The sequence below is a fragment of the Ranitomeya imitator genome, unplaced genomic scaffold (genome assembly GCF_032444005.1).
Source record: "Ranitomeya imitator isolate aRanImi1 unplaced genomic scaffold, aRanImi1.pri SCAFFOLD_3, whole genome shotgun sequence".
Lineage (NCBI taxonomy): Eukaryota > Metazoa > Chordata > Amphibia > Anura > Dendrobatidae > Ranitomeya > Ranitomeya imitator.
In genome coordinates, this window is record NW_027194509.1 from 60,390 (window position 1) to 83,174 (window position 22,785).

A 22,785-nucleotide genomic window follows, 5' to 3' on the forward strand; every position below is an offset into this window, starting at 1 on the left:
TACTATATAGAGGTGATCTAGGGGCCATCATACAGTGTGGAGATTACAGTAAGGGGCCATCACACAGTGTGGAGATTACAGTGAGGGGCCTTCATACAGTGTGCAGGTTACAGTGAGGGGGCCATCATACAGTGTTGGAGCCATCAAACAATTTGGGGGCTACTAAGGGGTCAGTATACTGTGGGGGTGGTACTATACGGGAATTATACTGTGTATAAGAGAGCATCATACTGTGTATAGGGAAGCTGTACAAGGGGGAGACTCGGGACATCATTAAATGTAAAGTGGGCACTTATGGTTATAGGGGACTCAGGTTACTGTAACTATCAAAGGGGCACACATGGCATTATTACTTTTTAGGGGGCAAAATGTGGGCACTGTTTTCTAGGGTACTTGCATCCGGCATTACTATATTATAGAGGGGTGCTTTAGAATTTAGAAGGCACAGAGAACCACACAGCAGGGGCAGTAATAGGGACACATACAGCAGCGGCTCAGTATTGGGGTATCAGCAGGATGAGGAGTTTGTGCAGGTTGGGAATAGATGGTGATGGGGCTGGAATGTGAGAAGTGAAATGTGTCTTTGTTGTATTCTCTACAGCCGAGTCGTGGCTGGAAGAAGTTATCATGTCGGTCTGGGCCAGATGGGAAAAATGAACGATTCCAGCGGTAAGTCATTATCTGTAATTGTGCTGTGATGTCTTATATGTTCTGTAGGACTGGTATCTACCACTGACCCTATGGCTGTAATATCAATATTGGTCTTAAAATAGAGATTATCTTCAGTAACACCGCTGTCATCTGCTGAGGTTCTCCTCCACTGTTAGGGTACATCACCCAGTTTTAATCAAGGTTACCTGGTTAGGGGCCCTCAGAAATTTAGCCCCCCTGAACCAAAATCCTAGCTACGCCTCTGGCCTGAAGGATTAATTTATGATTCAGTCCTGCAAGTGGAAATATCTTATGTGTCGGGCCTCATGTTGCCTTTTAAATGTCTGGATGATTTAATGGCTTGAGTTTACATTTACCACATAGGAGACACTGAGCCCATCACCTTTATTTTGATGGATTATAAGTGAGAATCTGCATGATTACATGTCACACCTATATCTATATTTTAGTTTATGAGGGGTGTACTACTTTGTTAAGCTTATAGAGTACATACAGTTTGGTGCTGATCATAGTGTTATTTTCACAAATCTCTGGACAAGAGCCTCTAGTATTTTCCATCTTTATTTTTTGTGGTAGAAGGAAAGGCAAGTCACAGCCCCTTTGCGAGCATTTGTGTCTTTTTGACTTTTAAATGTCTTTTAAATTATTCTGTGTTGTTCTGTGTATATCAATAAAGTATCTACATTTTTTATGTTGATGTGGCCGGATGTGCATGTCATCTACTTTTAGTCACATTACAGCTCGGCAACTGGAACTACGGTACTCATTTCGGAGCTGCACAGCTCTGTTGATGGAAAAGTGGTCACGGCCGGGTACTGCACATCTGTCCTTGAATTGCTGGTGGATGTGCAGTACTCTGCTGTGGCCACTATACAGTTCATGGAGCTGTGCAGTTCCCAAAGGGTCAACATGGACTTTTAGGATGGCTACTTTCTATAAATGGCACTAAAGTTCTAGTTCTCTTCCTCTCTGAAGAGACAATTTGCATATTTCCCAGAGGAACATTGCGGCTTAACAGTCTCCTCATCTTGGCATGCTGAACATGTCACTCTCCACAAGGAGAAGCGTTACCCCTTGGCTCCTTAACTGACGCGAGGAACAGCTGATCTGCAGGTGTACCAGGTGACGCACCCCCAAGGATCAGACATTGATGACTCATCCTAACGGATAAGAGAGGAGGAGGTGTGTGTTTATATGTAAAATCATCCTTAAAACCCATCCTGCGTGATAATATAGGTGAATCTAATGAAAATGTAGAGTCCCTGTGGGTGGAGATAAGGGAAGGGGGAAAAAATAATAAATTACTGAAAGGGGTTAGTTATAAGTCTCCAAAAATCATAGAAGCAACAAAGAATATCTTTGTAAAGCAAATAATTGAAACTGCGACTCAGGAGAAGTCATTATTATGGGGAACTTCAACTACCCTGAAATAGATAAGGGAACAGAAACCTGCAGTTCCAGAAAAGGTTTTTGACAACTATGAAAGACAATTACCTTTCACAGCTGGTTCAGGACCCAACAAGAAGGTGGGCACTGCTAGACCTAATATTAACCAACAGGCCAGACCGCATAGCAAATATAAGGCTTGGAGGTCACTTGGGGAATAGTGATCACAAAATAATAAGTTTTCATGCATCCTTTAATAAGATGTGCAGTAGAGGGGTTACAAGGTCACTAAACTTCAGGAGGACAAATTTCCAATGGATGAGAGATGATCTTAGTGCAATTAACTGGGACGATATCCTGAGACATAAAAATACACAAATAAAAATAATTATTTTATTGATATAGCGCCAACATATTCCGCAGTGCTTTACACATTATAGAGGGGACTTGTACAGACAATAGACATTACAGCATAACAGAAATCACAGTTCAAAATAGATACCAAGAGGAATGAGGGCCCTGCTCGTAAGCTTCCAAACTATGAGGAAAAAGGGGAGACAGGAGAGGTGGATGGTAACAATTGCTTTAGTTATTCGGACCAGCCATAGTGTAAGACTCAGGTGTTCATGTAAAGCTTCATGAAACAGTTCACTGCCTAAGTATGTAGCAGTACAGGCACAGAGGCTATTAACTGCATAAAGTGTATGAGAACATGATGCGAGGAACCTGATTATGGTTTAAGTTTTTTTTTTTTGAATGGGCCACACAGGGATAGTTAGGTTAATGCGTTGAGGCGGTAGGCCAATCTGAACAAATGAGTTTTTAGGGCATGCTTAAAACTGTGGGGATTGGGGATTAATCGTGTTAACCTGGGTAGTGCATTCCAAAGAATCGGCGCAGCACGTGTAAAGTCTTGGAGACGGGAATGGGAGGTTTTGATTATTAAGGATGCTAACCTCAGGTCATTAGTGGAGCGGAGGGCACGGGTAGGGTGGTAGACTGAGACCAGAGAGGATATGTAGAGTGGTGCTGAGCCATGGAGTGCTTTGTGGATGAGGGTAGTAGTTTTGTACTGGATTCTGGAGTGGATGGGTATCCAGTGTAATGATTGGCACAAGGTAGAGGCATCGGTGTAACGGTTGGTGAGGAATATGATCCTGGCAGCAGCAGCATTCAGGACAGATTGGAGAGGGGAGAGTTTGGTAAGAGGGAGGCCGAATAGTATAGAGTTACAATAGTCCAGATGAGAATGAATGAATGAAACAGTGAGAGTTTTTGCAGAGTCGAAAGTAAGAAAAGGGCGAATTCTAGAAATGTTTTTGAGATACAGATAAGAAGAATGAGGCAGTGATCGGATGTGGGGGGTGAATGAAAGCTCGGAATCAAGTATGACCCCAAAGGCAGCGGGCATGTTGCTTTGGAGTAATGGTGGAACCACACACGGAGATGGCAATGTCAGGCAAAGGTAGGTTAGTAGAGGAATAAAACACAAGGAGTTCAGTTTTTGACAGGTTCAGTTTCAGATAGAGGGAGGACATGATGTTAGAGACAGCGGTAAGACAATCACTGGTGTTTTCTAAAAAGGCCGGCGTGATATCAGGAGAAGAAGTGTATAATTGGGTGTCATCAGCATAGAGATGGTACTGGAAACCAAATCTACTGATTGTTTGTCCAATAGGGGAAAATGGGAGACGTTTATTAGCATCCTGGATAGGACCTGTGCACAGTATATACCATATGGGAATATACATACTAGAAATAGGAGGAAACCAATATGGCTAAATAGAGCTGTAAGGGGCGCAATAAGTGACAAAAAGAAAGCATTAGGGAATTAAAGGAAGTAGGTGGTGATGAGGCATTAAATAAAGACAGAAAACTAAATAAATTCTGTAAAACGCAAGTCAAGGCAGCAAAAACTGAGACAGAGAGACTCATTGCCAGAGAGAGTAAAAATAATCCCAAAATATTTTTTAACTGCATAAATAGTAAGAAACTAAAAAATGATAGTGTTGGCCCCCTTAAAAATAGTCTGGGTGAAATGGTGGATAAGGATGAGGAAAAGGCCAATATGCTAAATGACTTTTTTTCATTAGTATTTACACAAGAAAATCCCATGGCAGACAAAATGACTAGTGATAACGAAAATTCCCAATTAAATGTCACCTGCTTAACCCAGCAGGAAGTACGGCAGCGTCTAAAAATCACTAAAATTGACAAATCTCCGGGCCCAGATGGGATACACCCCCTAGTACTGTAGGAACTAAGTACAGTCATTGATAGACCATTATTTTTAATCTTTAAAGATTCCATAATAACAGGGTCTGTACCACAGGACTGGCGTATAGCAAATGTGGTGCCAATATTCAAAAAGGGGACAAAAACTGAACTCGGTAACTATAGGCCAGTAAGCTTAACCTCTACTGTGGGTAAAATCCTGGAGGGCATTCTAAGGGATGCTATGCTGGAGTATCTGAAGAGGAATAACCTCATGACCCAGTATCAGCACGGGTTTACTAGGGACCATTCATGTCAGACTAATCTGATCAGCTTCCATGAAGAGGTAAGTTCCGGATTAGACCAAGGGAACCCAGTGGACGTAGTGTATATGGACTTTTCAAAAGCTTTTGATACGGTGCCACACAAAAGGTTGATACATAAAATGAGAATAATGGGGATAGGGGAAAATATGTGTAAGTGGATTAAGAGCTGGCTCAGGGATAGGAAACAAAGGGTGGTGTTATGACCTGGTGGTTATGAGCACCCGAAATGACCTGATAATTAAACCTCATACAGGACGAGCTCTGGGATGTGGGAGCTCTGCTGACCGCAAGCCCTAATCCTATCACACACACTAAAAATAGCCGTGGAGCGCTCCTGACCAGACCTAGGCACCTCGTCACAGCCTAAGAACTATCTAGCCCTAGAGATGGAAAATAAAGCCTACCTTGCCTCAGACAAATTCCCCAAAGGTAAAGGAAGCCCCCCACATATATTGACTGTGAGTAAGATGAAAGTCACAAACGCAGAGATGAAACAGGTTTCAGCAAAGGGAGGCCAGACTTACTAAATAGACAGAGGATAGGAAAGGTAACTTTGCGATCAGCACAAAACCCTACAAAAGACCACGCAGAGTGTGCAAAAAAGACCTCCACACCGACTCACAGTGCGGAGGGGCCACTCTGCATCCCAGAGCTTCCAGCTAGCAAGACAAAATCATGAAAACCAGCTGGACAAGAAAACAGAGAACAAAATAAGACTATAAGGAACTTAGCTTCTGCAGGAGAAGGCAGGTCACCAGAGAGATCCAGGAGCGAACTGAACGAATGCAAAAACATTGACAGCTGGCATGGAGTAACGATCTGAGAGGAGTTAAATAGAGCAGCCAACCAAAGGATAACCCACGTCACCTGTGTAAAGAACCTCAGAAGCAGCAGCTTCACTCAAAGCCACCAGAGGGAGCCCATAGACAGAAGTCGCCGAAGTACCATTCACGACCACAGGAGGGGGTTCGACAACAGAATTCACAACAGTACCCCCCCCTTGAGGAGGGGTCACCGAACCCTCACCAGAGCCCCCAGGCCGATCAGGATGAGCCAAATGAAAGGCATGAACCAGATCGGCAGCATGAACATCAGAGGTAAAAACCCAGGAATTATCTTCCTGACCATAACCCTTCCACTTGACCAGGTACTGGAGTTTCCGTCTCAAAACACGAGAATCCAAAATCTTCTCCACCACATACTCCAACTCCCCCTCGACCAACACCGGCGCAGGAGGATCAACGAAGGGAACCATAGGCGCCACGTATCTCCGCAACAACGACCTATGGAACACATTATGGATGGCAAAAGAAGCTGGAAGATCCAAACGAAATGACACAGGATTAAGAACTTAAGAAATCTTATATGGTCCAATGAATCGAGGCTTAAACTTAGGAGAGGAAACCTTCATAGGAACGTGACGAGATGACAACCAAACCAAATCCCCAACACGAAGTCGGGGACCAACACAACGCCGGGGGTTAGCGAAACGTTGAGCCTTCTCCTGGGACAATGTCAAATTGTCCACCACATGAGTCCAAATCTGCTGCAACCTGTCCACCACCGCATCCACACCAGGACAGTCCGAAGGCTCAACCTGCCCTGAAGAGAAACGAGGATGGAAACCAGAATTACAGAAAAAAGGAGAAACTAAAGTAGCCGAGCTGGCCCTATTATTAAGGGCGAACTCAGCCAAAGGCAAGAAGGACACACAATCATCCTGATCAGCAGAAACAAAGCATCTCAGATATGTCTCCAAAGTCTGATTAGTTAGTTCGGTTTGGCCATTAGTCTGAGGATGGAAAGCCGAAGAAAAAGACAAATCAATGCCCATCTTAGCGCAAAAGGACCGCCAAAACCTCGAAACAATCTGGGAACCTCTGTCCGAGACGATGTTTTCTGGAATGCCATGCAAACGAACCACATGCTGGAAAAACAATGGCACCAAATTAGAGGAGGAAGGCAATTTAGACAAGGGTACTAAATGGACCATCTTAGAGAAGCGATCACAAACCACCCAAATGACCGACATCTTTTGAGAAACAGGGAGATCAGAAATAAAATCCATGGAAATATGCGTCCAGGGCCTCTTCGGGATCGGCAAGGGCAAAAGCAACCCACTGGCACGAGAACAGCAGGGTTTAGCCCGAGCACAAGTCCCACAGGACTGCACAAAAGAACGCACATCCCGTGACAAAGAAGGCCACCAAAAGGATTTAGCCACCAAATCTCTGGTACCAAAGATTCCAGGATGACCAGCCAACACTGAACAATGAATCTCAGAGATAACTCTACTAGTCCATCTATCAGGAACAAACAGTTTCTCCGTAGGACAACGGTCAGGTCTATCAGCCTGAAACTTTTGCAGCACACGCCGCAAATCAGGGGAAATGGCAGACAAAATTACCCCTTCTTTAAGAATACCTGCCGGCTCCGGAACACCCGGAGAGTCAGGCACAAAACTCCTTGACAGGGCGTCAGCCTTCACATTCTTAGATCCCGGAAGGTATGAAACCACAAAATCAAAACGGGAGAAAAAGAGCGACCATCGAGCCTGTCTAGGATTCAACCGTTTGGCAGACTCGAGATAAGTCAAATTCTTGTGATCCGTCAAGACCACCACACGATGTTTAGCTCCTTCAAGCCAATGTCGCCACTCCTCGAATGCCCACTTCATGGCCAACAACTCCCGATTGCCCACATCATAATTACGGTCAGCAGGCGAGAATTTTCTAGAAAAGAAGGCACAGGGTTTCATCACCGAGCCATCAGAACTTCTTTGCGACAAAACAGCCCCTGCTCCAATTTCAGAAGCATCAACCTCAACCTGAAAAGGGAGCGAAACATCTGGCTGGCACAACACAGGGTCTCTAAACAGCAAAAGCACAAAAAGAGGATTCAGAGATCCTCCAAAAATTAGAAAAAACAGCAGCAAAACACGGCAGAGGTTCTTACCTGCCTAGGCCTCCAAACAAATGCACTAACAGGATGCAGTGGACCCATGTGGTAAAATAGAAACACAGGTGCAGCATAACCGATGACGCAGCCACTCACCAGCTACCAAACTAATGGAGGGGGTGGCTGCTTGGCACATAGCTGCACATAAAAACTTGTATGTGGCGCTGTTCACACAATGGAGATGCACAGCATCCAGGCAGGCCTAGTAGCGACACCCTTCTATTAGATCAGGCGGGCCTGCCCAGCGCTATCCAAATGCACCCCATGTGCACAGACACCACAGTTTACAAGCAGAAAATGGGCCCAACTGCACCCCGAAAAAAAGTGCAAAAAACACATAAAAAAAATATTATGTGAGGTATTGGTTTATATTCTGGCCAAAATACGCAAGCTCATAACCCACGTCAAGGGTCCTCACGTTTATGAGTCCTATCTCTAAACAGCAAAAGCACAAAAAGAGGATTCAGAGATCCTCCAAAAATTAGAAAAAACAGCAGCAAAACACGGCAGAGGTTCTTACCTGCCTAGGCCTCCAAACAAATGCACTAACAGGATGCAGTGGACCCATGTGGTAAAATAGAAACACAGGTGCAGCATAACCGATGACGCAGCCACTCACCAGCTACCAAACTAATGGAGGGGGTGGCTGCTTGGCACATAGCTGCACATAAAAACTTGTATGTGGCGCTGTTCACACAATGGAGATGCACAGCATCCAGGCAGGCCTAGTAGTGACACCCTTCTATTAGATCAGGCGGGCCTGCCCAGCGCTATCCAAATGCACCCCATGTGCACAGACACCACAGTTTACAAGCAGAAAATGGGCCCAACTGCACCCCGAAAAAAAGTGCAAAAAACACATAAAAAAAATATTATGTGAGGTATTGGTTTATATTCTGGCCAAAATACGCAAGCTCATAACCCACGTCAAGGGTCCTCACGCTTATGAGTCCTATCTCTAAACAGCAAAAGCACAAAAAGAAGATTCAGAGATCCTCCAAAAATTAGAAAAAACAGCAGCAAAACACGGCAGAGGTTCTTACCTGCCTAGGCCTCCAAACAAATGCACTAACAGGATGCAGTGGACCCATGTGGTAAAATAGAAACACAGGTGCAGCATAACCGATGACGCAGCCACTCACCAGCTACCAAACTAATGGAGGGGGTGGCTGCTTGGCACATAGCTGCACATAAAAACTTGTATGTGGCGCTGTTCACACAATGGAGATGCACAGCATCCAGGCAGGCCTAGTAGTGACACCCTTCTATTAGATCAGGCGGGCCTGCCCAGCGCTATCCAAATGCACCCCATGTGCACAGACACCACAGTTTACAAGCAGAAAATGGGCCCAACTGCACCCCGAAAAAAAGTGCAAAAAACACATAAAAAAAATATTATGTGAGGTATTGGTTTATATTCTGGCCAAAATACGCAAGCTCATAACCCACGTCAAGGGTCCTCACGCTTATGAGTCCTATCTCTAAACAGCAAAAGCACAAAAAGAGGATTCAGAGATCCTCCAAAAATTAGAAAAAACAGCAGCAAAACACAGGGGCAAAAGCAAAACAACGCTTCAACTCCTGAAAAGCCTCTACAGCCACAGAGGACCAATTGACCACATCAGCACCTTTCTTGGTCAAATCAGTCAACGGTTTAGCAATACTGGAAAAATTAGCGATGAAGCGACGATAAAAATTAGCAAAGCCCAGGAACTTCTGTAAGCTCTTCACAGATGTCGGCTGAGTCCAATCGTAAATGGCCTGAACTTTAACAGGGTCCATCTCGATAGTAGAAGGGGAAAAAATGAAACCCAAAAATGAAACCTTCTGAACTCCAAAGAGACACTTTGACCCCTTCACAAACAAGGAATTCGCACGAAGGACCTGGAACACCATTCTGACCTGCTTCACATGAGACTCCCAATCATCCGAAAAGACCAAAATGTCATCCAAATATACAATCATGAATCTATCCAGGTACTCTCGGAAGATGTCATGCATAAAGGACTGAAACACAGATGGAGCATTAGAAAGCCCGAATGGCATAACCAGGTACTCAAAATGGCCCTCGGGCGAATTAAATGCCGTTTTCCATTCATCACCCTGTTTAATTCGCACAAGATAATACGCACCACGAAGATCTATCTTGGTGAACCAACTAGCCCCCTTAATCCGAGCAAATAAATCAGACAGCAGCGGCAAAGGATACTGAAATTTGACTGTGTTCTCATTAAGAAGGCGGTAATCAATACAAGGTCTCAAAGAACCATCCTTCTTGGCCACAAAAAAGAACCCTGCTCCCAATGGTGACGATGACGGACGAATATGACCCTTCTCCAAGGATTCCTTTATATAACTCCGCATAGCGGCGTGCTCTGGCACAGATAAATTAAACAGACGGCCCTTAGGAAACTTACTACCAGGAATCACATTAATAGCACAGTCGCAATCCCTATGAGGAGGTAGGGCACCAGATTTGGGCTCTTCAAATACATCCCGGTAATCTGATAAAAACTCAGGGACTTCAGAAGGAGTGGAAGGCGAAATTGACAGCAATGGAACATCACCATGTACCCCCTGACAACCCCAGCTGGACACAGACATAGATTTCCAATCCAACACTGGATTATGGACCTGTAGCCATGGCAAACCCAAAACGACCACATCATGCAGATTATGCAACACCAAAAAGCGAATATCCTCCTAATGTGCAGGAGCCATGCACATGGTCAATTGAGTCCAGTACTGAGGCTTATTCTTGGCCAAAGGCGTAGCATCAATTCCTCTCAATGGAATAGGATACTGCATGGGCTCCAAGAAAAAATCACAGCGCCTGGCAAACTCCAAGTCCATCAAATTCAGGGCAGCGCCTGAATCCACAAATGCCATTACAGAATAGGACGACAGAGAGCAAATCAGAGTAACGGACAAAAGAAATTTAGACTGTACCGTACCAATGGTGGCAGACCTAGCGAACCGCTTAGTGCGCTTAGGACAATCGGAGATAGCATGAGTGGATTCACCACAGTAAAAACACAGCCCATTCCGACGTCTGTGTTCTTGCTGTTCATGTCATGATCCCAATGGCAGGGGATCACAAAAAGGACAAGCACAGATACAAACAAGCTCTAGGGCGATGGAACCTGAGCTGACCGCGACCCTGAACCTAACACACAAATAAAAGTAGCCGGGGAACGTGCCTACGATGATCCTAGACGTCTCGCTCCAGCCGAAGATCTAACTTCCCCTATCAGAAGAAACACAGACCTCTCTTGCCTCCAGAGAAATACCCCACAGCAAATAGCAGCCCCCCACATATAATGACGGTGAAATGAGAGGAAAGCACATACGTAGTATGAAAACAGTTTCAGCAAAATGAGGCCTGCTAAAGCTAGATAGCAGAGGATACAAAAGTGAACTGCGCGGTCAGCGAAAAACCCTTCAAAAAACCATCCTGAAATTACTTGAACTCATGTGCCAACTCATGGTACATGAAAAGCAATTTCAGCCCACTAGAGCAACCAGCAGCAGAGAATCACATATCTGCAGGCTGGACTAAAAACCAAATTAAGCAAAACACAAAACAGGAAAATCCAAACTTAGCTTGTCCAGAAGGTTCTAGGAGCAGGGAGCAGAGGTAACAAGACACACTGGATACATTGATAACCGGCGAGGAAATGCCAGCAAAGCCAGGTTAAATAGGAAACTCCCATATGCTGATGGAACAGGTGGAACCCAGAAACCCAGGAAAGACAAGTCACCCAGTACCATCAGTAACCACCAGAGGGAGCCCAAAAACAGAACTCACAACAGTACCCCCCCCTTGAGGAGGGGTCACCGAACCCTCACGAGAACCACCAGGGCGACCAGGATGAGCCCTATGAAAAGCGCGAACCAAATCATCAGCATGAACATCCGAGGCAACCACCCAAGAATTATCCTCCTGACCATAACCCTTCCACTTGACCAAATACTGGAGTTTCCGTCTGGAAACACGAGAATCCAAGATCTTCTCCACAACATACTCCAATTCTCCCTCCACCAGCACTGGAGCAGGAGGCTCAAGAGAAGGAACAACAGGTACCTCATACTTCCGCAACAACGACCGATGAAACACATTATGAATAGCAAACGATGCCGGGAGATCCAAACGAAACAACACAGGGTTAAGAATTTCCAAGATCCTATAGGGACCGATGAACCGAGGCTTGAACTTAGGAGAAGAGACCTTCATAGGAACAAAACGAGAAGACAACCACACCAAGTCACCAACAAGAAGTCGAGGACCCACGCGACAACGGCGATTAGCAAACTGCTGAGCCTTCTCCTGGGACAACTTCAAATTGTCCACCACATGACTCCAAATCCGATGCAACCTATCCACCACCATGTCCACTCCAGGACAATCAGAAGGTTCCACCTGACCAGAGGAAAAACGAGGATGAAACCCCGAATTACAAAAGAAAGGAGAAACCAAGGTAGCAGAACTAGCCTGATTATTAAGCGCAAACTCGGCCAGCGGCAAAAAGGTAACCCAGTCATCCTGATCAGCAGAAACAAAACACCTTAAATAAGTTTCCAAGGTCTGATTAGTTCGTTCAGTCTGGCCATTCGTCTGAGGATGGAATGCAGACGAAAAGGACAAATCAATGCCCATCTTAGCACAGAAAGTCCGCCAAAATCTAGACACAAACTGGGATCCCCTGTCAGAAACGATGTTCTCAGGAATCCCATGCAAACGAACCACATTCTGAAAAAACAGAGGGACCAACTCAGAGGAGGAAGGCAACTTAGGCAAGGGTACCAGATGAACCATTTTAGAAAAGCGATCACACACAACCCAGATGACGGACATTTTTTGAGAGACAGGGAGATCCGAAATAAAGTCCATGGAAATGTGCGTCCAAGGCCTCTTCGGGATAGGCAAAGGTGACAACAATCCACTGGCCCGAGAACAGCAAGGCTTAGCCCGAGCACAAACCTCACAAGACTGCACAAAAGAACGCACATCCCTCGACAAGGAAGGCCACCAAAAAGACCTGGCCACCAAGTCTCTAGTACCAAATATTCCAGGATGACCTGCCAACGCAGAAGAATGGACCTCGGAGATGACTCTACTGGTCCAATTATCCGGAACAAACAGTCTCTCAGGCGGACAACGATCAGGTTTAGCCACCTGAAACTCCTGCAAAGCACGTCGCAAGTCTGGGGAGACAGCAGACAAAATCACCCCATCCCTAAGGATACCAGAAGGCTCAGAATTTCCAAGGGAGTCAGGCACAAAACTCCTAGAAAGAGCATCCGCCTTCACATTCTTTGAACCTGGCAGGTATGAAACCACAAAATTGAAACGAGAGAAAAACAGTGACCAACGAGCCTGTCTAGGATTCAGACGCCTGGCAGACTCAAGGTAAATCAAATTTTTGTGATCAGTCAAGACCACCACACGATGTCTAGCACCCTCTAGCCAATGACGCCACTCCTCAAATGCCCACTTCATGGCCAAAAGTTCCCGATTACCAACATCATAATTCCGCTCAGCCGGCGAAAACTTTCTAGAAAAAAACGCGCATGGCTTCATCACTGAGCCATCGGAGCTTCTCTGTGACAAAACCGCCCCCGCTCCAATCTCGGAAGCATCAACCTCAACCTGAAAAGGGAGCGAAACATCTGGCTGACGCAACACAGGAGCAGAAGAAAACCGGCGCTTAAGTTCCTGAAAGGCCTCCACAGCCGCAGGAGACCAATTAGCAACATCAGCACCCTTCTTAGTCAAATCCGTCAAAGGCTTAACAACACTAGAAAAATTAGTTATAAAACGACGATAGAAATTAGCAAAGCCCAAGAACTTCTGTAGACTCTTAAGAGATGTAGGCTGCGTCCAGTCACAAATAGCCTGAACCTTGACGGGATCCATCTCAATAGTAGAAGGGGAAAAAATATACCCCAAGAAAGAAATCTTCTGAACTCCAAAGAGACACTTTGAGCCTTTTACAAACAAGGAATTGGCCCGCAGGACCTGAAACACCTTCCTGACCTGCTGAACATGAGACTCCCAGTCATCAGAAAAAACCAAAATATCATCCAAATACACAATCATAAATTTATCCAGATATTCACGGAAAATATCGTGCATAAAGGACTGGAAGACTGAAGGAGCATTAGAAAGTCCAAAAGGCATTACCAAATACTCAAAATGGCCCTCAGGCGTATTAAATGCGGTTTTCCACTCATCACCTTGCTTTATTCGTATAAGATTATACGCACCCCGAAGATCAATCTTAGTGAACCATTTAGCCCCCTTAATGCGAGCAAACAAATCAGTCAACAATGGCAAAGGATACTGATATTTTACGGTAATCTTATTCAAAAGACGATAATCTATACAAGGCCTCAAGGAACCATCTTTCTTGGCCACAAAAAAAAAACCTGCTCCCAAAGGGGACAAAGATGGACGGATATGTCCCTTTTCCAAGGACTCCTTAACATAATCCCGCATAGCAGTATGCTCTGGCACTGACAGATTGAACAAACGACCTTTAGGAAATTTACTGCCCGGAATTAAATTTATAGCACAATCGCAATCCCTGTGAGGAGGAAGCGAACTGAGCTTAGGCTCCTCAAAAACATCCCGATAGTCAGACAAAAACACAGGAATCTCAGAAGGAGTAGATGAAGCGATAGAAATCGGAGGTGCATCATCATGAACCCCCTGACAACCCCAGCTTAACACAGACACTGATTTCCAGTCAAGGACTGGATTATGAGTTTGTAACCATGGCAGACCAAGTACTAGAACATCATGCAAATTATACAGTACCAGGAAGCGAATCACCTCCTGATGAACGGGAGTCATACGCATGGTCACTTGTGTCCAGTACTGAGGTTTATTCATAGCCAAAGGTATAGAGTCAATTCCCTTCAAAGGAATAGGGACTTCCAGAGGCTCCAGACTAAACCCACAGCGATTGGCAAATTACCAATCCATAAGACTCAGGGCAGCGCCTGAATCCACATAGGCATCGACGGAAATGGATGATAATGAACAAATCAGAGTCACAGACAGAATGAACTTAGACTGTAAAGTACTAATGGCAACAGACTTATCAACCTTTTTTGTGCGTTTAGAGCATGCTGATATAACATGAGCTGAATCACCACAATAAAAGCACAACCCTTTTTTCCGCCTATACTTTTGCCGTTCACTTCTGGACTGAATTCTATCACATTGCATTATCTCAGGTGACGGTTCAGACGACACCGCCAAATGATGCACAGGTTTGCGCTCCCGTAAACGCCGATCAATCTGAACAGCCATAGTCATAGACTCATTCAGACCAGCAGGCACAGGGAACCCCACCATAACATCTTTAATGGCCTCAGAAAGGCCATCTCTAAACTTTGCAGCCAGAGCGCACTCATTCCACTGAGTAAGTACCGACCACCTCCGAAATTTTTGACAATAAATTTCTGCTTCATCTTGCCCCTGAGAGAGGGCCAACAAAGCTTTTTCAGCCTGAGTCTCTTGGTTAGGTTCCTCATAGAGCAAACCCAATGCCAGAAAAAACGCATCTGCATTAAGCAACGCAGGGTCCCCTGGTGCCAATGCAAATGCCCAATCCTGAGGGTCACCCCGCAGGAAAGATATAATTATCTTGACTTGCTGAGCAGGGTCTCCAGAGGAGCGAGATTTCAAAGAAAGAAACAACTTGCAATTGTTCCTAAAATTCAGAAAACGAGATCTATCTCCAGAAAAAAACTCTGGGACAGGAATTCTAGGTTCAGACATAGGAGCATGTACAACAAAATCCTGTATATTTTGAACCTTAGTGGCAAGATTATTCAGGCTGGAAGCCAAACTCTGGACGTCCATGATAAACAGCTGAGATCAGAGCCATTCAAAGATTAAGAGGAGGAGGAAGTAGCCAGGCTGCAATAAGGCTAGGCAGCAAACTCTGAGGGGAAAAAAAAAAAAAAACTTCCTCAGACTACTTATCCTCCTACTTCAGCCAATACAATTAACACTTTGTGGGCCGGTTACACTGTCATGATCCCAATGGCAGGGGATCACAAAAAGGACAAGCACAGATACAAACAAGCTCTAGGGCGATGGAACCTGAGCTGACCGCGACCCTGAACCTAACACACAAATAAAAGTAGCCGGGGAACGTGCCTACGATGATCCTAGACGTCTCGCTCCAGCCGAAGATCTAACTTCCCCTATCAGAAGAAACACAGACCTCTCTTGCCTCCAGAGAAATACCCCACAGCAAATAGCAGCCCCCCACATATAATGACGGTGAAATGAGAGGAAAGCACATACGTAGTATGAAAACAGTTTCAGCAAAATGAGGCCCGCTAAAGCTAGATAGCAGAGGATACAAAAGTGAACTGCGCGGTCAGCGAAAAACCCTTCAAAAAACCATCCTGAAATTACTTGAACTCATGTGCCAACTCATGGTACATGAAAAGCAATTTCAGCCCACTAGAGCAACCAGCAGCAGAGAATCACATATCTGCAGGCTGGACTAAAAACCAAATTAAGCAAAACACAAAACAGGAAAATCCAAACTTAGCTTGTCCAGAAGGTTCTAGGAGCAGGGAGCAGAGGTAACAAGACACACTGGATACATTGATAACCGGCGAGGAAATGCCAGCAAAGCCAGGTTAAATAGGAAACTCCCATATGCTGATGGAACAGGTGGAACCCAGAAACCCAGGAAAGACAAGTCACCCAGTACCATCAGTAACCACCAGAGGGAGCCCAAAAACAGAACTCACAACATGTTCAGCTCTGGTCAAAGTCCTATCACACTGCATAGGCTCAGGCCTATGCTCAGAGAATACCGCCATATGGTGCACAGCTTTGCGCTCACGCATGCGCCGATCGATCTGAATGGCCAAAGACATAGACTCATTCAGACCAGCAGGCGTGGGAAATCCCACCATGACATCCTTAAGGGCTTCAGAAAGACCCTTTCTGAAAATTGCCACCAGGGCACATTCATTCCACTGAGTAAGCACAGACCACTTTCTAAACTTCTGACAGTACACCTCCGCTTCATCCCTTCCCTGACACAAAGCCAGCAAGATTTTCTCTGCCTGATCCACTGAATTTGGTTCATCATAAAGCAATCCAAGCGCCAGAAAAAACGCATCAACATCACGCAATGCAGGATCTCCTGGCGCACGGGAAAATGCCCAGTCTTGAGGGTCACCACGTAACAAAGAAATAATAATTTTTACCTGTTGAACGGGGTCACCAGAGGAGCGGGGTTTCAAAGCTAGAAACAGTTTACAATTATTTTTGAAATTCAAGAACCTAGATCTATCCCCAGAAAATAAGTCAGGAATAGGAATTCTAGGCTCTAACATAGGAGTCTGAACCACAAAATCTTGAATGTTTTGTACCCTTGCAGTGAGATGATCCACACAAGAGGACAGACCTTGAATGTCCATATCTACACCTGTGTCCTGAACCACCCAAAGGTCTAGGGGAAAAGAAAGACAAAACACAGTGCAAAGAAAAAAAAATGGTCTCAGAAGTTCTCTTATCCCTCTATTGAGATGCATTAATACTTTGGGCCAGCTGTACTGTTATGACCTGGTGGTTAGGAGCACCCGGATTGACCTGATAATTAAACCTCATACAGGACGAGCTCTGGGATGTGGGAGCTCTGCTGACCGCAAGCCCTAATCCTATCACACACTAAAAATAGCCGTGGAGCGCTCCTGACCAGACCTAGGCGCCTCGTCACAGCCTAAGAACTATCTAGCCCTAGAGATAGAAAATAAAGCCTACCTTGCCTCAGAGAAATTCCCCAAAGGTAAAGGAAGCCCCCCACATATATTGACTGTGAGTAAGATGAAAGTCACAAACGCAGAGATGAAACAGGTTTCAGCAAAGGGAGGCCAGACTTACTAAATAGACAGAGGATAGGAAAGGTAACTTTGCGATCAGCACAAAAACCTACAAAAGACCACGCAGAGTGTGCAAAAAAGACCTCCACACCGACTCACAGTGCGGAGGGGCCAGAGCTTCCAGCTAGCAAGAGAAAATCATGAAAACCTGCTGGACAAGAAAACAGAGAACAAAATAAGACTATAAGGAACTTAGCTTCTGCAGGAGAAGGCAGGTCACCAGAGAGATCCAGGAGCGAACTGAACGAATGTAAAAACATTGACAGCTGGCATGGAGTAACGATCTGAGAGGAGTTAAATAGAGCAGCCAACCAAAGGATAACCCACGTCACCTGTGTAAAGAACCTCAGAAGCAGCAGCTTCACTCAAAGCCACCAGAGGGAGCCCATAGACAGAAGTCGCCGAAGTACCATTCACGACCACAGGAGGGAGTTCGACAACAGAATTCACAACAGGGTGGTTAATAATGGAGCACACTCGGACTGGGTCACGGTTAGCAGTGGAGTACAACAGGGGTCAGTATTGGGACCTCTTCTTTTTAGCATATTTATTAATGACCTTGTAGGGGGCATACAGAGCAGAATTTCAATATTTGCAGATGTCACTAAACTCTTCAGGGTAATCAATACAGAGGAGGACAATTTTATATTACAGGATGATTTATGTAAACTGGAAGCTTGGGCTGATAAATGGCAAATGAGCTTTAATGGGGATAAATTTAGGATCATGCACTTGGGTAGAAGTAATAAGATGTATAATTATGTGCTTAATTCTAAACCTCAGGGCAAAACTGTCAATGAAGAAGACCTGGGTGTATGGGTGGATGACAAACTCACAATTAGTGGCCAGTGTCAGGCAGCTGCTACAAAGGCAAATAAAATAATGGGAAGCATTAAAAGAGGCATAGATGCTCATGAGGAGAACATCATTTTACCTGTATACAAGTCACTAGTGCGACCACACTTAGAATATTGTGTACTGTTCTGGCCTCCTGTGTATAAGAAAGACATAGCTGAACTGGAGCGGGTGCAGAGAAGAGCGATCAAGGTTATTAGAGGACTCGGGGGTCTGCAATACCAAGATAGGTTATTACACTTGGGGCTATTTAGTTTGGAAAAACGAAGGCTAAGTGGTGATCTTATTTTAATGTATAAATATATGAGGGGACAGTTCAAAGACCTTTCTGATGATCTTTTTAATCATAGACCTGAGACAGGGACAAGGGGGCATCCTCTGCGTCTGGAGGAAAGAAGGTTTAAGCATAATAACAGACGCGGATTCTTTACTGTAAGAACAGTGAAACTATGAATTGCTGTATGTGGAGTTGGGAAGGAATTTTTTTCCCCAATGTGGATCTTACTCTTTGCCACATGGGATTTTTTTGCCTTCCTTTGGGTCAACATGTTAAAGCATGTAAGGTTAGGCTATGGGTTGAACTAGATGTACTTAAAGTCTTCCTTCAACCTTAATAACTATGTTACTATGTAAGGATATCCCATCAGTGTTAAAGTCCCTGACAACCCCTTTAATAGTTTTGCACACAGTGTACCAATACTACCACATACAAGAAACAATTAAATTAAAAAAAAATAATGTCCCTCTATGTGCCTCTAATATATTAATCATTTCCTCCTATGTGACCCATATTCCGTAATATTGTCCCCTTATCTGGCTCCCATATAGTAATAATGTCCCCCTATGCTGCCCCCATACATTAATATTGGCCCCTATGTGGCACTCATCTGGTAAAACTGTCCCCCATGTGTTCATCATGAGTTAATATTGTCACCCTAGGTGGCCCAGTAGTAGTAATGTCTCCCTGTGCCCCAACACATGAATAATGTCTCTCTATGCGGCCCCCATACATTCATAATATCCTCTAACGCGGCTTGGTCCTTGTCCATTAATATTATATTAATCATATATAGATTGATGACATCATCCGCTCCTTGTGTTGTCCATTGTGACATCACGGAATGTGTGGTTATAAGGCAGCGACGCTGCAGGAAGAGGCTTTGTCTGAAGAAGCTCACTGTGTATTACACATTAAGCGATATTTCTCCAGGCTGAAATGCTCTTTCGATTTCTTTTAATCGCGAGTGTGCTATTAGCATCTGTGGAAGGCGCGCCTGTCATCATCCGCCGCCATGATTCCTGGCCAAAGCCTACAATCCCAGCAGGTAAGTACTTTTCCAAATATTCACATATTATGGGGTAAACCTCATTAGGCTGGGTCAAGGCTTACTTTTTGCGCCCTGAGTTGACATTGTTAGGCTGTGTGCACACGTTGCTGTTTTTTTGTATTTTTTCCCGATAAAAACGCTATAAAACTGCAAAAAACAGCATACAATAAGCATCCCATCATTTAGAATGAATTCCGCATGTTTTGTGCACAAGATGCGTTTTTTTCCGCAAAAAAAATGCATCGCGGTAAAAAACGCAGCATGTTCATTAATTTTGCGTTTTTTTTGCGGATTTCCCACTACAAAATGCATTGGGAAATGTCCAGTAAAAAACGCATCAAAAACGCACCGAAAACGTGGCAAAAGCGCATGCGGATTTCTTGCAGAAAATGTCAGGTTTTTCTCAGGAATTTTCTGCGAGAAATCCTGAACTTGTGCACATAGCCTTACTGTTACCATTTTGGGGTCGATTCAATGTTTTGATCGCCTTTTATTGTAAGGTTGCGGCTGCCAAAAATTTTACTTTGGCGATTTTAATTTTTAATCATTTCCTCCTATGTGACCCATATACAGTAATTTTGTCCCTTTTTCTGGCCCCCATATAGTAATAATGTCCCCCTATGCTGCCCCCATACATTAATATTGGCCCCTATGTGGCACTCATCTGGTAAATCTGTGCCCCATGTGTTCATCATGAGTTAATATTGTCACCCTATGTGGCCCAGTAGTAGTAATGTCTCCCTGTGCCCCAACACATGAATAATGTCTCTCTATGCGGCCCCCATACATTCATAATTCCCTCTAACGCGGCTTGGTCCTTGTCCATTAATATTATACTAATTATATAGATTGATGGAGCTGCTCCATGTTTAGTGGTTGCCGTTATCTGACCCGTGTTCCGCTCCTCGTGTTCCGCTCCTTGTGTTGTCCATTGTGACATCACGGAATGTGTGGTTATAAGGCAGCGACGCTGCAGGAAGAGGCTTTGTCTGGAGAAGCTCACTGTGTATTACACATTAAGCGATATTTCTCCAGGCTGAAATGCTCTTTCGATTTCTTTTAATCGTGAGTGTGCTATTAGCATCTGTGGAAGGCGCGCCTGTCATCATCCGCCGCCATGATTCCTGGCCCAAGCATACGATCCCAGCAGGTAAGTGCTTTTACCCCATTAGGCTGGGTGAAGGCTTAGTTTTTGCCCCCCTGAGTTGACATTTTTGCAGAGACCCTTTTGGGGTTGATTCAATGTTTTGGTCACTTTTTATTGCAATGTTGCGGTTGCCAAAAATTTTTATTCTGGTAATTTCGAATTTTTTTTCTCATTTATGCTGTTTACAGCATAAAATTTATTTTAGATTTTGATAGATTGAACTTTTAAAAATGCAGCGATAACAAAAGTGTATTTAGAATTATTTTTTTTAAGTGTTTAATTTTTAATGACCTTTTTTCATTTTTTACTGCATTTTTACTCTACTCAATAGTCCTCTTTAGGGACTTGAAGCTGCGATTGTCTGGTTGATTGTGCTATACATAACAGTGGATAAACACTGCCATGTATAGCCCAAACCACGTTCTCCTATGAACGCCAGCTACAGGCTGACTTTCACAAGAGGATCCTCACAACAAGCACGGCATCTTCAGCAGACCCTCGGCTGTCATGGCAACCCATCGTCACCCCACAATCATGTCACGGGTATTCCGATCAGCTTCTGATATGACCCCCCCCACGGCACATGTGAAATGCAAATATCAGAGATTCATAGCGGCATTAAACAGGTTAACACCCATCGGCGGAGCACTACTCCACCCACAACTGTTAAAATCACATGAATCAGCCATTAACTACTGGGAGACATGCAGGCTTGACATGGGAAGGGCATTAAAGACAAGGACACGACCTATGACGTACATGTACGTCAAAGGTCATAAGGGAACAAATGCTAAATACATGGCCAGGACTGATACAAGTGTTTAATCAAATAATATATAGATAAGATATAGAGGTGTAATACTGCGGGCTGGATACAATAACTTCTACATGTAATAAAAGGGAGGTATAGGAAATACATCTCACTTCTGATTTTGTCAGCAGATATCTTCTTTAATGTCTACTTTTCATTTCTAGGCAACACTAATCACCTGATCTTTGGTCCGTGCTCAAAAACATGCGGTAAGTAACTCACAATTAAGATCTAACCTTCACATACAACATTTCACATCTGGCACCAGAACCTTCTGACAATCACTAATAGGACCCAGTGTAATATGATGGGTGTCGGACTCTGCTTCATTAGAGATACTGAATATTTGCTCTTATATAACTTTTATTGAGTGGCTGAGATTGTTATTAAGTTACATGATACATTTCATGGCGGAGTCTTCATGTGTTACCCCCTCCCATCCTGTATTCCCTATTCTTGGCTCTCAAACTAATTGTAAGAGTAAATGTAGATCTTCCCGTATGGAATAATGGAGTCACTTGTGTCTGTGATCGTCAGTCGTGTGATTTCATCATTACCACAAGGGAAATAACACAGTTTTATGACTAGTGGGGACTAATTTGTCCAACATGTTGGGGTTTCCTATAATTGTGATCTGTGCAGTCCTAGAGTTACTTATAAGAAATGGTCCTAGGTCTGGATACGTAAATTAGGTGCAGTGAATAATGTATATATTAGTAGCTGTAGACATCTGATGTTCTCCTCCACTAGAAGACTACTGAGAAAAGTTCCTACAGTGTTTTCCTACAACTAATTCATGTCTCATTCTTTTCAGGCATTGGTACCAGGGTGGTCTATAACACCAGAGGCTGCCAAAACGGACAGGACAAGTGTTTTCTCCGCACGGAACAGTGCAAAGGACCTGAGGACTGTGGATGTAAGTCACATAGTTACGTGGATAGGTTATCTATTATCTATTTGTAGTAAACCCAATGTTCTGCAGCCAATGTTCCTTCCTAATAAATACTGCAATTAGACTCCACTCCTGGATCCATCCCTCTTCTCCAGTAATCAAGAGCAGATATCTAGTAATATTATCTATTTATGGAAAAGCCTCCAGATGTCTTTTAAACTTTTTTCCTCTAGACAGACAGGTCCTTTTGATATGTTTACATGCCTGGATATAGA

At 44.3% G+C, this 22,785-nt stretch overlaps 1 long non-coding RNA gene across 1 annotated transcript; it reads left to right on the forward strand.

The window, feature by feature from the left end:
* The first annotated feature begins 611 nt into the window (after nt 1–611).
* LOC138655157 (uncharacterized) lies at nt 612–22,512 on the forward strand. Its single transcript, XR_011316723.1, has 3 exons — nt 612–669; nt 21,783–21,827; nt 22,433–22,512. It is a non-coding gene; the product is annotated as an uncharacterized lncRNA (long non-coding RNA).
* Nucleotides 22,513–22,785: the final 273 nt, after the last annotated feature.